The 14,007-nt window shown below is 46.3% G+C and overlaps 1 protein-coding gene across 2 annotated transcripts in view; it reads right to left on the reverse strand.

The window, feature by feature from the left end:
* Positions 1–14,007, reverse strand: part of KCNH6 (potassium voltage-gated channel subfamily H member 6) — a 125,145-nt gene that overhangs the window by 90,117 nt on the left and 21,021 nt on the right. The gene's annotated exons all lie outside the window — the stretch shown is intronic.

Consider the following 14,007-nt stretch of genomic DNA (forward strand, 5'->3'; position numbering starts at 1 on the left):
TGTGGGGGGCCAGACTATATTATGAAAAAAAATACTGAACCAATTCCTATGCCCCACAAATAACCCAGAGTTGCATTTTAAATAAAAGCACACATTCTACTCATGTAAAAACACCAGACAGGCCCCACAAATAACCCAGAGATGCATTTTAAATAAAAGGACACATTCTACTCATTTAAAAACACGCTGATTCCCAGACCGTCCGCGGGCCGGACTGAGAAGGCGATTGGGCCGTATCCGGCCCCCGGGCCTTAGTTTGCCTACCCATGCACTAGGCCTATGCCTGTTTATATCAATAACATAAATGCCTGCTTAGGACCCCAGAAGAGATTTAAAGTCACAAAATACACAGCAAAATAAACTGTGGCAATATAAGCTGTGAGACCTTTAAAATGTGGCCTTCCAAGTGAGTTCCAACACTTCCCTTTCCCCCCAGCGTAGGAAAAGACCACACATTTGGGAAGCTTAAAAATGGTTTACTTACAAACTCTCCAAAGGTCAGGTTCGCGTGCTTCAGAAATGTTGCACAGGCAGTAAAACTTAGCGCAGTTACAAAGTGTTGAAAGTTCCTAGATTATTGGTATAGGAACTCAAGAGTAGCTTGCGAAGGCCATGCAGCTGAGCTGGAGCAACCAGCTTGGACCTCTTCACATGCTGAGCTTCTGAGGTAGGCTTGATTATCTATTTCCTCCCAAGGAAGTGAGGGGAAGTGACATAGCTAAGCCTAGCTGGACAGCTTCCTCTATGGTATTAACCCCTTCATGTGTTCATGTGACTTAAGCATATTGCCTATATGAGGCTGGTTATTGTTGAGTTGTGGGTGAACATATCAGACGACACAGCGATTCTTCAAACAGCTCTTGTTTATTCACAGGCCAGAACAGAACTGAACTGAAGGGTTCAGCCAGCCTGCTTATATAGAGCTCCACTACAACGCAACAGTAACCATTTTCTGTAACTATCCAATCACTGAACGTCACTTTCAATCCCTTATTTGCATATGTAGACCAGAGTGAAAACTATCTACAGTATCCCCCTGCTGGCCCAGGGTGAGAACTTCAGTACATAACAAAAAAAATTCCTTCCAGTACCACCTTAAAGACCAACTAAGTTAGTTCTTGCTTAGTTGGTCTTTAAGGTGCTACTGGAAGGAATTTTTTTTTGTTTTGACTATGGCAGACCAACACAGCTACCTATCTGTAATCAGTACATAACAGTTATCCCACAGTTTAAAAACTGAAACAAGAAGGCACTTGCCAAATCTCTATTCCACAAGACTACTAGGCCGGTGACACTACAGTCTCTCTTTCTTGTTATCAAATGAGCCTCACCAACTCGGGGAACAAGCAGCTTCATAAAAATAAGTTACGTGGCCAAGTTAGTGCCTGTACTGCCACCACTTTGCCATAGTAGCTAGAAGCTCTGTTTAAACTTTGCATTTGTACCCAACTTTAAAGAAAACCTAAAGACTGGGTGGTACTGGCCACACACTGCGTCACTCTAAGAAAGGACTCTTCCGCTTGGTCCTCTCTCACAGTGAGGCCATGTGAAGAGGAAGAAGTAGAGCAAGCCACTGCTAGCACTGATGGTGTCGTGAAAAATAATTATTATTATTTTGGAGGAGGGGGAGACAGCAGAAGGAGGGAGAAGAGATGGCCATGAGAGAGGAGGAAGAAGAGTCAGGGTGGCAGCTTCTTATTTATTTATTTGAACAATTTATATGCCACTTAAAACCATCGTTTCTAAGCTTTTTCCCCCAGCTGCAATTCAGTTCCGACACCTCTCAGATGGGTGCCATTGCCATTACAGTGGTACCTCGGGTTAAGTACTTAATTCGTTCCGGAGGTCCGTTCTTAACCTGAAACTGTTCTTAACCTGAAGCACCACTTTAACTAATGGGGCCTCCCACTGCTGCCGTGCCGCCAGAGCACGATTTCTGTTCTCATCCTGAAGCAAAGTTCTTAACCTGAGGTACTATTTCTGTGTTAGCGGAGTCTGTAACCTAAAGCGTATGTAACCTGAAGCGTATGTAACCCGAGGTACCACTGTATGAGAGAACAAGGGAGGCATTCATGGTGAGTTCCGGCACCTCTTTTTCTAGACAAATAGCACTGTTTCTAAGCGTTGTCTGCAAAAGAGATGTGATAGAGATACAATCAGTTAAAATTGACCATAAAATCAGGAAAGCTTACTTAAGGTGCCTGCAAAGCCATCACCAAGCACAGGGAGGCAGCCTGACTGATCTCAGCTGGAAGGGAGCGTCACAGACTTGGGTCCATGTTACAGAAATTACCGGGGGGGTGGGGTGGGCACACCTTTAAAGTTAAATATTACAAATATTATTCCTGAATGTATCCTTACAACTTGACAGCTCAGGGAAGTTACCTAGCTTTAAAAATAATATAAAATCATCTCTTTTCCCAGTTTCCTCCATTCCAAAACTATTTTCCCCTTGAAAAAGGACTCCAGGAAGTTCCCAGAGGTGACAATTGCTGGGCTCATTGTTAGCCAAGGGAAGCCAAATCTCATCACCTGACTCGCCTCAGGCTCCAGACATGCAAAGGAACTTCTATTGTACTTTTGGGTGGTGGGTACTTAAGACATATTTGTCTATGCTAATCTTATACCTGAGTCTTGCCCTGCCATGTCTGCGTATGCTAATCTTGTACCAAGGACTTGTCTGGACATGTTTGCCAAGGTTTACCCCTCCCCTTTTTGTGACATGTCAGTGATGTAGCAGTGATGCTGTACGAACTGTATTCTGGGATATGGTGGGGAAGTTTTAAAAGTCTTTGTCACCCCATCCTCGGGGTTCAAATTTGCTCTTTGAACTTATTGCACAATAAACTTTGGTCTGCCGCTATTTGCTCCTGTTGGCTGGACTCCTTCCTTTATTCTGCAGGGACCTGCGGGCTCTGCCCGACGAGCTGGGTGACTGAGCAGCCTCGCACCTAGATTTTTTCCTTAACAGGCCACAATACTCAATGAGCTACAGGTCTTGCACCAACCTTGGGGGTGGTTCGCTCACTTTTTATGGGGCAGCCATACAATCTCACCACCGAATCATTGCCCTTGTGTTTACAAGAACCAAACAGTATCTTACTCACAGGGGCTGTTAGCCCCAATGCTACCATTCAGTCTTTTTTCAAAGAAGCCGTTTTACGTGTGCAGCAGTGTCTGCGGACATTGAGCCAGTTTCCTCAATGCCATTTAGCCCTAGAGACTTTTTAACAAATTAGTCAATATGCACCTTTCTTTCTCCCTCCTCCTCTTATTTAGGTGAGAGAGGGAGAAAGAGAAAAAGGAAGAATTTTCACCAGGCAGCGGTGCAATCTTTCAGGAACATAATTGTTGGTTTAAGCCCTTCCCTTTGGCTGCTTTCAGCTGATGACTCCATTTCTATCCTGCCGCCTGGTCTGCGCCTGCCTGCTGTGTCAAGGCTGTGGTTCTGGCAAGTGCCATTTTTAGCATCCTAGTTTTTCCCCCTTCTCCTTAAAAAAAAAATAATTTTAAATGGGTGCTGTTACACAAAAGTGAGATTGCAACAAATTAAAATTAAAAACAAAGAGGAAAGGAAATGAAGGGAAGGGGTGAGAGAGCAACTTCTTGCAACAACTTACTGAACTAATCAGTGGATTCTTTGGGAGAAATGGGGAAGAAGGAAGCAGCTTGTTAAAACTGATTTTAATCCCAGGAGAGGGGGTGAGAGAGAGGAGAGGTGCGGTGGGGGCAGAATTGACACACAGCTTGTCATCTTCAGTGATACTGCCTCTGCTTAATCATTTGACTTGGAAGTGATAGAGGGATAGGCTGAATTAAACTCAAGCTCAAGGTCACTTGCTTCCCAGTAGTTTTCACTCACCCAGAGGGGCTTACACACACACACACACACACACACACACAGAGAGAGAGAGAGAGAGAGAGAGAGAGAGAGAGAGAGAGAGAATTGTGTACCTCTCTAGCCTGCTGCAACCCTGACAAACACTAACGCTGGAGTAAATGCCGCTGAATTAAATGGGATTCTGAGAATCCATTCTCTTCCCTTCCTCATATTTGCTGGAGAGAGGCAGAAAAGAACTGCTGCCAATAGATAGGGAGAAAGAAGGAACACTCCCCCCCTTTTTTATATTTTGGAGTGCAACTAAATCAATTTATTTATTTCAAAAGCTTTGTAACCAGCAATTACCCTTCAGTAAACACATGCTAACATGCTAACTAAATTGCTTCCGAAAAAGGAGAAGACATGGAGGAGGGGTGGTTTTTTAAAAGCGGGTACTGATGTTGGCTGCTCAGGTGAATTGTACTTTTTCTGTTTCCCAAGCCACGGAGCAACAAGTTAACAGAACAAGCAGATTAGCACAGTCCGCCCTGCAGTGTGGGAATTCCGCTTGTGGCGAACAGCAGAAGATTGGGTAGTGTTGAGAGCCGCCTATCTGGAAGCAGCCAAATATATCATTCAAAATGTGTGGAGCAGGAATGTGGCAGCTTCTCTGCAAACTCGGGGCACTGGCAAAGCAGCTGTGTTATCGGTGATACATATTTTGAACATGATCATTCCTTACACCATCCTCACAAGTTCCCTTTCTACATTCCATAACTTCACATGATGAAGATGAGCTATGATGCTTTAAATGCACACATAAAAATGGAAACAAAACCAACTCCTTTCTTGCAAGCACACTTGTCAGGAAGCCATGATTGGCTGTAGATTTTGAAAGGAGCCCTAAACATCTTTAGTGGAACATCTTTATAAGCACTGATTCTCTTTCTGGGTGGCGCTGTGGGTTAAACCACAGAGCCTAGGACTTGCCGATCAGAAGGTCGGCGGTTCAGATCCTCGCAACAGGGTGAGCTCCCATTGCTCAGTCCCTGCTCCTGCCAACCTAGCAGTTCGAAAGCACATCAAAGTGCAAGTAGAAAAATAGGTACCGCTTCGGTGGGAAGGTAAACGGCATTTCCGTGCGCTGCTCTGGTTCGCCAGAAGCGGCTTAGTCATGCTGGCCACATGACCCGGAAGCTGTACACCGGCTCCCTTGGCCAATAAAGCGAGATGAGCGCCGCAACCCCAGAGTCGGTTACTACTGGACCTAATGGTCAGGGGTCCCTTTACCTTTACCTAGCCTGCTTCTTGCGTGAGGCACTCCATCTGTTGGAATATCCAGGAATATCCATAGGAGTAAAACTTTCAAGGCTAATACAGTACTGTACTCCCTTTTTTTGGGTCTTTAACAAATGATCGCAATTTTGGTTTCTGCCAATATTCCCCTTATTTCCAGAACCTCAGTTTTTATATTTAAAGCATTCTAGTGTGTTTGATCACAAATACAAGCTGAATGTTCTGAAAGCAACACGAACAACAACAACAACAACTCAGACCAGTGAGCCTGAGAGTTCCCATAGCTCAACTGTCTTAGTTCCTCATTTTGCAACTCCCCCTCCTTGTGAATCCTACTGTACCTGCTTACTGTTTAACAGTGTTCCATTCCTCCTGTCCTCTCCATTATTTTGCAATTATTTTAGACCATCTGACCTAGCATAGGTGGCACTGTTTCAAACTATTAACTGTTGGTGCCAAATGAAATCGGTATTTATACTCATGCAACATTTTGCATAATCTGTGTGATCTGTTTTGTTCATAGTGCATTTGCAGAAATTGGTTTTCACTGGTCTCAAAATGTTGGGGATTTTCATTACATAGCCACTTGCCTGTCTGATTTATATAGGCTATGATCAGCTTTACTCCAGACATCCATCAGCTGATTTTTGCTTGCTTCCCTCTTTCTCTGTGTATGGATGTGTGCAAAAGAACAGTTTGCTGTGCTGGAGGAATCTTCACCAGGGTCTGGAGTGTGTTTTCTGTGACAGAATCCCCAAGTGGAGCAGGACTGAAAGTCCAGAATGCAAACACTGTTTCGTGTTAATGGATAGATAGATCAGTTCAGAAATTGTTCCCATGGGCCTGCCTTTAAAATGTCAGAGCTGCCTCTTTTGCTTAATGATTAGGCTGTCAGACGAAAGAAAAAAAGATAAGTAGCAAAGGGAACCTTTTATTAAACGGATTCCAGTTCTCACCGGAAGAGCATTACAGTATTATTGGAGTTAACTTGCTGAGAGCTATGAGCCCCAGATCCCAGTGACAATGCATGAAAGAAAGGGCTTTCCTGCAGAATGTCAACTGCCCAAAATGTTATGTTGTGCACACTCCTATCTCTGAGGGGCAAGAGACTCCAGACCATGCACCCGGGGGTTAGTTTCCTTGGAATGAAGGGCAACGGAGACTGTGGTGGTTTTTGTTGTTGTTGTTTAGTCGTTTAGTTGTGTCCGACTCTTCATGACCCCATGGACAAGAGCATTCCAGGCACTTCTGTCTTCCACTGCCTCCCGCAGTTTGGTCAAACTCATGCTGTTAGCTTTGAGAACACTGTCCAACCATCTCGTCCTCTGTCGTCCCCTTCTCCTTGTGCCCTCCAACTTTCCCAACATCAGGGTCTTTTCCAGGGAGTCTTCTCATCTCATGAGGTGGCCAAAGGATTGGAGCCTCAGCTTCCGGATCTGTCCTTCCAGTGAGCACTCAGGGCTGATTTCCTTAAGAATGGAGAGGTTTTATCTTCTTGCAGACCATGGGACTCTCAAGAGTCTCCTCCAGCACCATAATTCAAAAGCATCAATTATTTGGCGATCAGCCTTCTTTATGGTCCAGCTTTCACTTCCATACATCACTACTGGGAAAACCATAGCTTTTACCAAACGGACCTTTGTTGACAAGGTGATGTCTCTACTTTTTACGATGCTGTCTAGGTTTGTCATTACTTTTCTCCCAAGAAGCAGGCGTCTTTTAATTTCGTGGCTGCTGTCACCATCTGCAGTGATCATGGAGCCCAAGAAAGTAAAATCTCTCACTGCCTCCATTTCTTCCCCTTCTATTTGCCAGGAGGTGATGGGACCAGTGGCCGTGATCTTCATTTTTTGTGGTGTTTTTAGGTTATACTTATTTACACATAGATAGAACCTGAGCATAGGCTGGAGGGGTTCACAGCATTAACACCCCAATAAATCTTGCGTCCTCCTTAGGTCCTATTCTGCCACAATTAGTCATGCGTATCTGGGGGGAATTTTTGCTGCACTACAGTAAGGGATGTAAGAAGCCATTGGTTTCCAGCTTCATTGCACGCAGCGCTGTTTCCATTCCACTGCAGTTTGTTTCCCAACAAAATATACATTATTTGTCTTGTTGTCTGCTACGGTAAGGCCTTATGTAATCAATTACACAATTAATTATGTTATCATTACATTATTCTACACGATTCAGTCAAGGCAAAGAACACAATACAAATTGGGGGAGGAGGGAGGGACATCACCACTGACGTAAATTGCAGAGAGCAGCATTTTCTGCTCCCATTTTTGCTTGCATTGGAATTCTCCAGCTTCCCCAGCTACAGGGATAGTGGGCAATGAAAACAATGCAGTGATGCAAGACAGGTTGCCTTGTCTCCCCTTTTCCCTGGCCCCAATAAGAGTGGGGGAAATGTAAAGGCTTCAGTTGCCGCCAGTGACATCCCCACGGGGCCAAATCTAATTGGCTATGTGGTGCCATGACATCATCGTGTTCACCAGGTTATGTCAGTTGGCTGAGATATGCAACTCGTAGCGTAGCTAGCAAACGATACAGAAGTCTGGCTTACGCTGGAAGGAAGAAGGAAATGCATGTTGTTGTGCTTTGGGGGAACGGGTGCCATTTCACAGACTAGCAATGTCACCATCTCCCCATTCCATGCTCAACAGATACGTCTGTAAACAAAACAAAAACAGTTATAGCAGAAATGTCGCCCATTTCCGTGACTCTCATCTCACAGTGAAGAGAGCCTGTTGCCGTCTGGCTCTGGAGCTTCCTTCTGCTCAGGAAAGTGGCACTTACGAAACAATAAAAATGAAGAGTGCTTGTTGCTTCCACCTTAGCTTTTTTCAGGCCCACTGAAGGACTGCAGAAACAGCTTGGGAAGAGCTCGCATTAGCAGCAGAGGGGGGGAGGGAGTTGCATTCTTGTGTCTCTTGACAACTGGGAGGGTGGTGGTGGTATTTGGGGGTCAGATGATAAAATAAGACCTACAAGAGTTTAGGGACGACTATTCTAGTGTTTTCCGGGGGAGCAGAAGCAGCCGTTCCTCTCAGCCGCATTGCTCTTCCATGCTCTCTGGCTGAAGTGACTTAGCTTGTAATTAACCTCAGAGCTGCTATGCTCTGTCATTGTCAAGCCCAGCTGTCAAGCCTCTTGTAAGGAAATTAACTTTTGACTGATCCCCGTGAAGTCTGGATTAGCACTTCTGTCTCAGCCGCACGCAGGAACCACTGGTTTTCTTCTGTGCTCTCAGATTTAGGAAGGTATATGCTGGGTGGCCAAGTCTAAAAGAGCTGCCGTGGACACCCACATCCAGTGGCAGTGGGTGTTAGCACGTTGAGGACTAGCTGCCTGGAATTCAGATTGGAGCACACTGTTCCCTGCTTGGGGCTGAAATGATCAACACCTGCCTCTGCGAAACCTATTCCCAGTGGCAGCTAGTCCATTACAGCAAGTAGAGCACTCCACCACCACGCTTGACCTGCCCTCTGCCAGCTTCTGCTTGCCCACTTCCTCGCTTCTAACCAGTCTAAGGGGTAGAACTGGATCTCTCAGCAGTGGCGGACTTGGGTACTCTATAAAGTTCACAGATCCACAGCCATCCCCTCAGTCTGGGCAACTTGTAGCCAAGGGAGGCTGCAGGCTTCTCTCTGTACCAACAAACTATTGCCCCTGTTTTAGCATCACAATGCTAAGAAGATGTTCTGTCAGTTCGATGAACCTAAACGGCTCAGCAGATCTAGCAAGCAGACATATAAACACCCACTGTCTGTTATACAATGGCCCAAGGACCTTGCTGCCTTTGCTACGTTATTTTATTATTATGCTGTCTGATATTATGCTTTGTATTATGCTTTTATTATCAGGCTCTGTAAAATGTGTTCTTAATGTTGTACACCACCCTGGGATCTTTGGATAAAGGGCGGTATATCACTCAAAACAACAACAACATGGCGCCCTGTGCAAGGCAACAATTTGCCCCCTCTCCAGCCCTTGAGCTACCTTCCCGAAGGTGGGCAAGGAGGCACCCAACTTTAGGAAGGAGCAGTCAGGCTCTAGCAAGGTCCTAGAGCCCTCCCTCCTCCTTTCCCCCAGAACTGGGGAAGCGCTAACTAGGCCTTGGGAAGGAGGCAGGAGGAGTCCAGGACCCTATCAGAACCCACATGCCTCCTTCCAAAAGCCAGGCACTTTGCTTTCTGGGCTTTGAGATGGCGCCCCCTTCTCAGCTCAGCGCCCAGTGTGTGCATACCACTCGCACAGCCCTAAATCTGCCCCTGCTCTCAGCCTCCTCAGTCTTAATGTTGCCCTTGTAAAACTCAAGAGGAAGAGTGGGAGGGCAAAAGCAGAATTTGTGTCTCTGCCTCCCATTGGCTTCTCATGCTATAAGGTGTTGGTTTTTTTTGGCTCTCCCTACCTTTTTGCCCTGCCATCCCCACTGAGGACTAGTGCGATGGCCTGGGAATCTGATTCAGAGGCCGAACCTGAGGAATCCCAGCCTGCACAGGAGTCCCCGCCTCCAGAGCCGGCTGAACTGGGGCAGGGGCTTGAATCGGAAGGGCCCTCACCTGTGCCGGATCCTCAGGAGCAGACACCAGCTGAATCCGCTCTGGCTCCAGAGGTGATTGAGGACCCATTGCCTGCGGGTGCTCCTCTCCCAGCCCTGTCAGGGGAAGGTGAGGTTATCTCTGGGTCCAGTAACCCTCCAGCCTCTCCTGAGCTTCAGAGGCTCAGGGCAGAGAGGCGGAGGGAACTAAGTTCTCTCAGGAGGAGTGCTCGCCTTAAGGCCAGGAGAGGCAAGTCACCTGTGGGCCGGGACTGCCCTAGGCCTCAGAGGAGATAAAGGCCAGTCAGCCCAGTCCCAGGTTGCAGGAGCAACATCGTTGGTATCCTGTTCCTGCCGGCACCCTGACCTGCTCTCTTGAGCTCCCGACCATGCCCGACTCCTTGCTTTGGACCTCGCTTTGCCCCTGACAGACAGCCTCCTTACCCTCAACCTAGGACCGGACTTAGACCACGCTGCATGGTAACCCCCCCAGGACAACTAGCCTTCACTGCTTACTTTCCATTCCTTACATTCATTTGGCCCTGCATCCCCCATCCTAAGCTCCTTCCTTCCTTCCCACCCACAGCCCAAGATACCATATATGCGCTCACACATAGGAAGGTAGATCTACATTTGCCTCTCTTGCTCTGCTTCCTCCTGCTGCTCCAAACCCCTCATTATCCATGTCCCTGTCTCTTCTGGATATGTTTGGCAACCTGCCCATTGTTTTTCCTTTGCCACCGGAACGAGCTGCTGCCTTTGAACTGCCATCGCCACTCGCTGTTTTGTCTCCGGTGGGCTGCAAAAGCAAGGAAACAACCTTGCCAGCCGCAGAGCAATAAACTGCCGAACGGGGACTGGTAGCGTTATGAAACACGGACCAGACGGACTGAAGGTCCGGCTGTCTAATTAAACCTTGGCTGCCAACAACACAGGGTCTTTCCCCTGCCAATAACACTACTTTATAACAGTGGAGCGGGCAATCACAGGCAGAGGGTCGAGCGGAGACAATTATATTCCGCATGCTAGCAGAGCAAGGGTTTTAAAAATAGACATGAAGGCCTCCTCTGGTCTGGCAAAGAAAAAGAGGAAGGAGAGAGAGCTTCGCGATTTGAATGATGAACCTGTTGCTCCTCTTTCGCAGCCAGAAGCATCTCAAAGAAAAGCAGGCCAGCATCGGATCTGGGAAGAGCTTGCCGCACCGTAGCTGGGAGGGGAGAATCTCACCTGCTTGTCTTCAGCAAATCCATAAAAGAAGAGGCACACATGCCTTAACTGTCAGTGACTCCCCTGATAGGAAGCATATATATATATATATATATATATATATATATATATATATATATATATATATGCAGCTACATCCTCTGATCCCTGGATTCTTTTGCTGGGTCTGACTGGATTTGACACTGTTTGACCTAGCATACCTCCTCTTCCTTTATTTTTCTCTGTGCTACTTTCTCTGTGCTCTCTTCCACTGCTGCAGTCCCATTTACACACGCAAACGTGGCTGGCTAGCCTAGTGATGATTTGGAGCATGAAAGTGGTGCAGGATAGACAGCCTTAAGAAAGCAGATGGAAGGCGTCTGACGGCCACCTGCTCCACATTTGAACGGAATATGAACAGCGCTTCCTGGGTTGTCTTCTGAGCCCTGATGGTTGAATTCAGGCTCCGCAGAATGTGTTGGTAATTGAACTGCCTTATTTGCAAGGTTCGTAACTCAGGGCTGCTCAGAAGCAGGAGTTCAGAGTCTGGATACTTGGGCCATACTCAAGGGGAAAGTTCGCCATTAATTCACTGTACCCAAATGCAACATACAGAAAGAAAACAGGAGTATTGTGTCACTGCTGGCAGTGCCTAAGGCCATGATGGCATTCAGTTAAATCAAAGGCCTTCCACATTTGGGGGTGGGATTTAAACACCATAGTGTGTCTTATATTGTGTCTATGGCAGTGCAGTCTAATAAAGACATTGCTTATTCTCCTTTTGATGGGGGTCCTGGTGCCTTTGTGGGGCAGGTGTCCAAGTGAGCATAATCCCCATTGGTTAGTTCCTACGTCACAAGTGCACTTTTGACCATGTGCAGATCTCAGATGCTTAGGTGGGCAAGAGGCAAGGATATGGGTCTGCCTTTCATCGTTCCAAGCCAGGAAGGAAGACGAGCAGCCACACACTTACAAGAAAGGAGGTGGATCGAGCTACCCAGGCTTTTCTTTTGGTGTTCTCTGCTGAGGCTCATCCTCCACTAGCTCCATTCTTATTCTTATTCTTATTAAGTTGTGGGTGAACATATCAGACGACACAGCGATTCTCCAAACAGCTCTTGTTTATTCGCAGGCCAGAACAGAACTGAACTGAAGGGTTGAGCCAGCCTGCTTATATAGAGCTCCATTACAACGCAACAGTAACAGCTGTCTGTAACTATCCAATCACTGAACGTCACTTTCAATTCCTTATTTGCATATGTGGACCTGAGTGGAAACTATCTACAGTATCCCCCCACTGGCCCAGGGTGAGAAATTCACTACATAACAATTATTATTATTTATTATTATTATTATTATTATTATTATTATTATTATTATTATTATTTCAATTTATACACTGCCCTATACCCGGAGGTTTCAGGGCGGTTGACAAACAAGACCACAACATATAAAATCAAACCAAAAACAATAAACCCCCCCCAAAAAAAGAACCAGGTTCTAAAAGGGTGTTGGATGTCAATAAGATCAACCAAAGGCCTGGCTAAAAAGGAACATTTTTGCCTGTCACCTAAAGATATACAATGAAGGCACCGGGTGAACTTTCCTGGGGAGAGCATTCCGCAGATGGGGAGCCACTGCAGAGAAGGCCCGTTCTCGTGTTGCCACCCCCCAGACCTCTCAAGGAGGAGGCACACCAAAGGAGAGCCTCCAAAGATGATCTCAGGGTCCGGGTAGGTTCATGCGGGAAGAGGCGGTCCTTGAGTTATGGCGGTCCTGAACCGTTTAAGACTTTATAGGTCAAAACCGGCTCCATACCTTCCTCCTGTTGCTATTACCACAAAAGCCCCCACTTTCCCCCATTTTCTTGGAGCCAATTAAAAAAAAAATTTTTTTGAGACAATTGGGTGCACAGATCAATCATTCCGGAGGTACGTTTGCAGAATTCCGCCTGACAGAGAGCAAAAGAGTTCCACCCTCTTTTTCCTGTCTTTTTTTTTAAGTCAAATCCATACCAAGTAACATTTAAAAACGAAATTTCCCTTTTGCTAAGGGCACCCCAAAATCTTTCTTTTTTTAAAAAAAAATAAAGTTGTAGTTGCATCGTTGTAGATCCTGCAGATGGGTTGGATCAAACCATCTCAGAGGGATCGTCTACTTTCAGTTGCACAGTTTCTGCCTTCTTGTCATGAGAAACTTTCCACTCTCATTGGCAAAAGATAATAATAATGATAACAACAGCAACATTTATTATTATTATTATTATTATTATTATTATTATTATTATTATTATTTATATCCCGCCCATCTGGCTGAGTTTCCCCAGCCACTCTGGGTGGCTCCCAATCGAGTGTTAAAAACAATACAGCATTAAATATTAAAAACTTCCCTAAACAGATTCCTGCATTGCAGGAGTTTGGACCCTCGTGATCCCTTTCAGCTCTAAAATTCTATGATATGGGATGAAGACAGAGAAATGGGCTTCTGTGGGCTCCATACTGATGCCAGCACTCCTGTTCAAGATGGTTGTTCTGCCAGCCCTTAATTACAAGGCTTTACATACAGTTCCCTCACAGGGTTCCTAGCATAAGCCTGCACAGGATTTCTCCTAGTTGATAAAGGGAGAAAGAGATGGGAGTCTGGAGACCAGACTGCACCTAAGGAACGGTGCACAGTTAATTCATAGTATCTGACTGCAACACACTGCCCTTTGGCATAGAATAAAGGTAAAGGGACCCCTGACCGTTAAGTCGAGTCTCGGACGACTCTGGGGTTGCGGTGCTCATCTCGCTTTATTGGCCGAGGGAGCCGGCGTACAGCTTCCGGGTCGTGGCCAACATGACTAAGCCACTTCTGGAGAACCAGAGCAGCACACGGAAACGCTGTTTACCTTCCTGCCCGAGCGGTACCTATTTATCTATTTATTTGACGTGCTTTCGAACTGCTAGGTTGGCAGGAGCAGGGACCGAGCGACGGGAGCTCACCCCGTCACGGGGATTCGAACCGCCGACCTTCTGATCAGCAAGTCATAGGCTCTGTGGTTTAACCCACAGCGCCAACTGCGCCCCTTTTGACATAGAGTAGGACCCACTATACCAGCAAGGTACCTACATTAGGAACCTGAAATCCTGACTTCCTCCTC

This window comes from Podarcis melisellensis (assembly GCF_964234715.1).
Source record: "Podarcis melisellensis genome assembly, chromosome: 13".
Taxonomy (NCBI): domain Eukaryota; kingdom Metazoa; phylum Chordata; class Lepidosauria; order Squamata; family Lacertidae; genus Podarcis; species Podarcis melisellensis.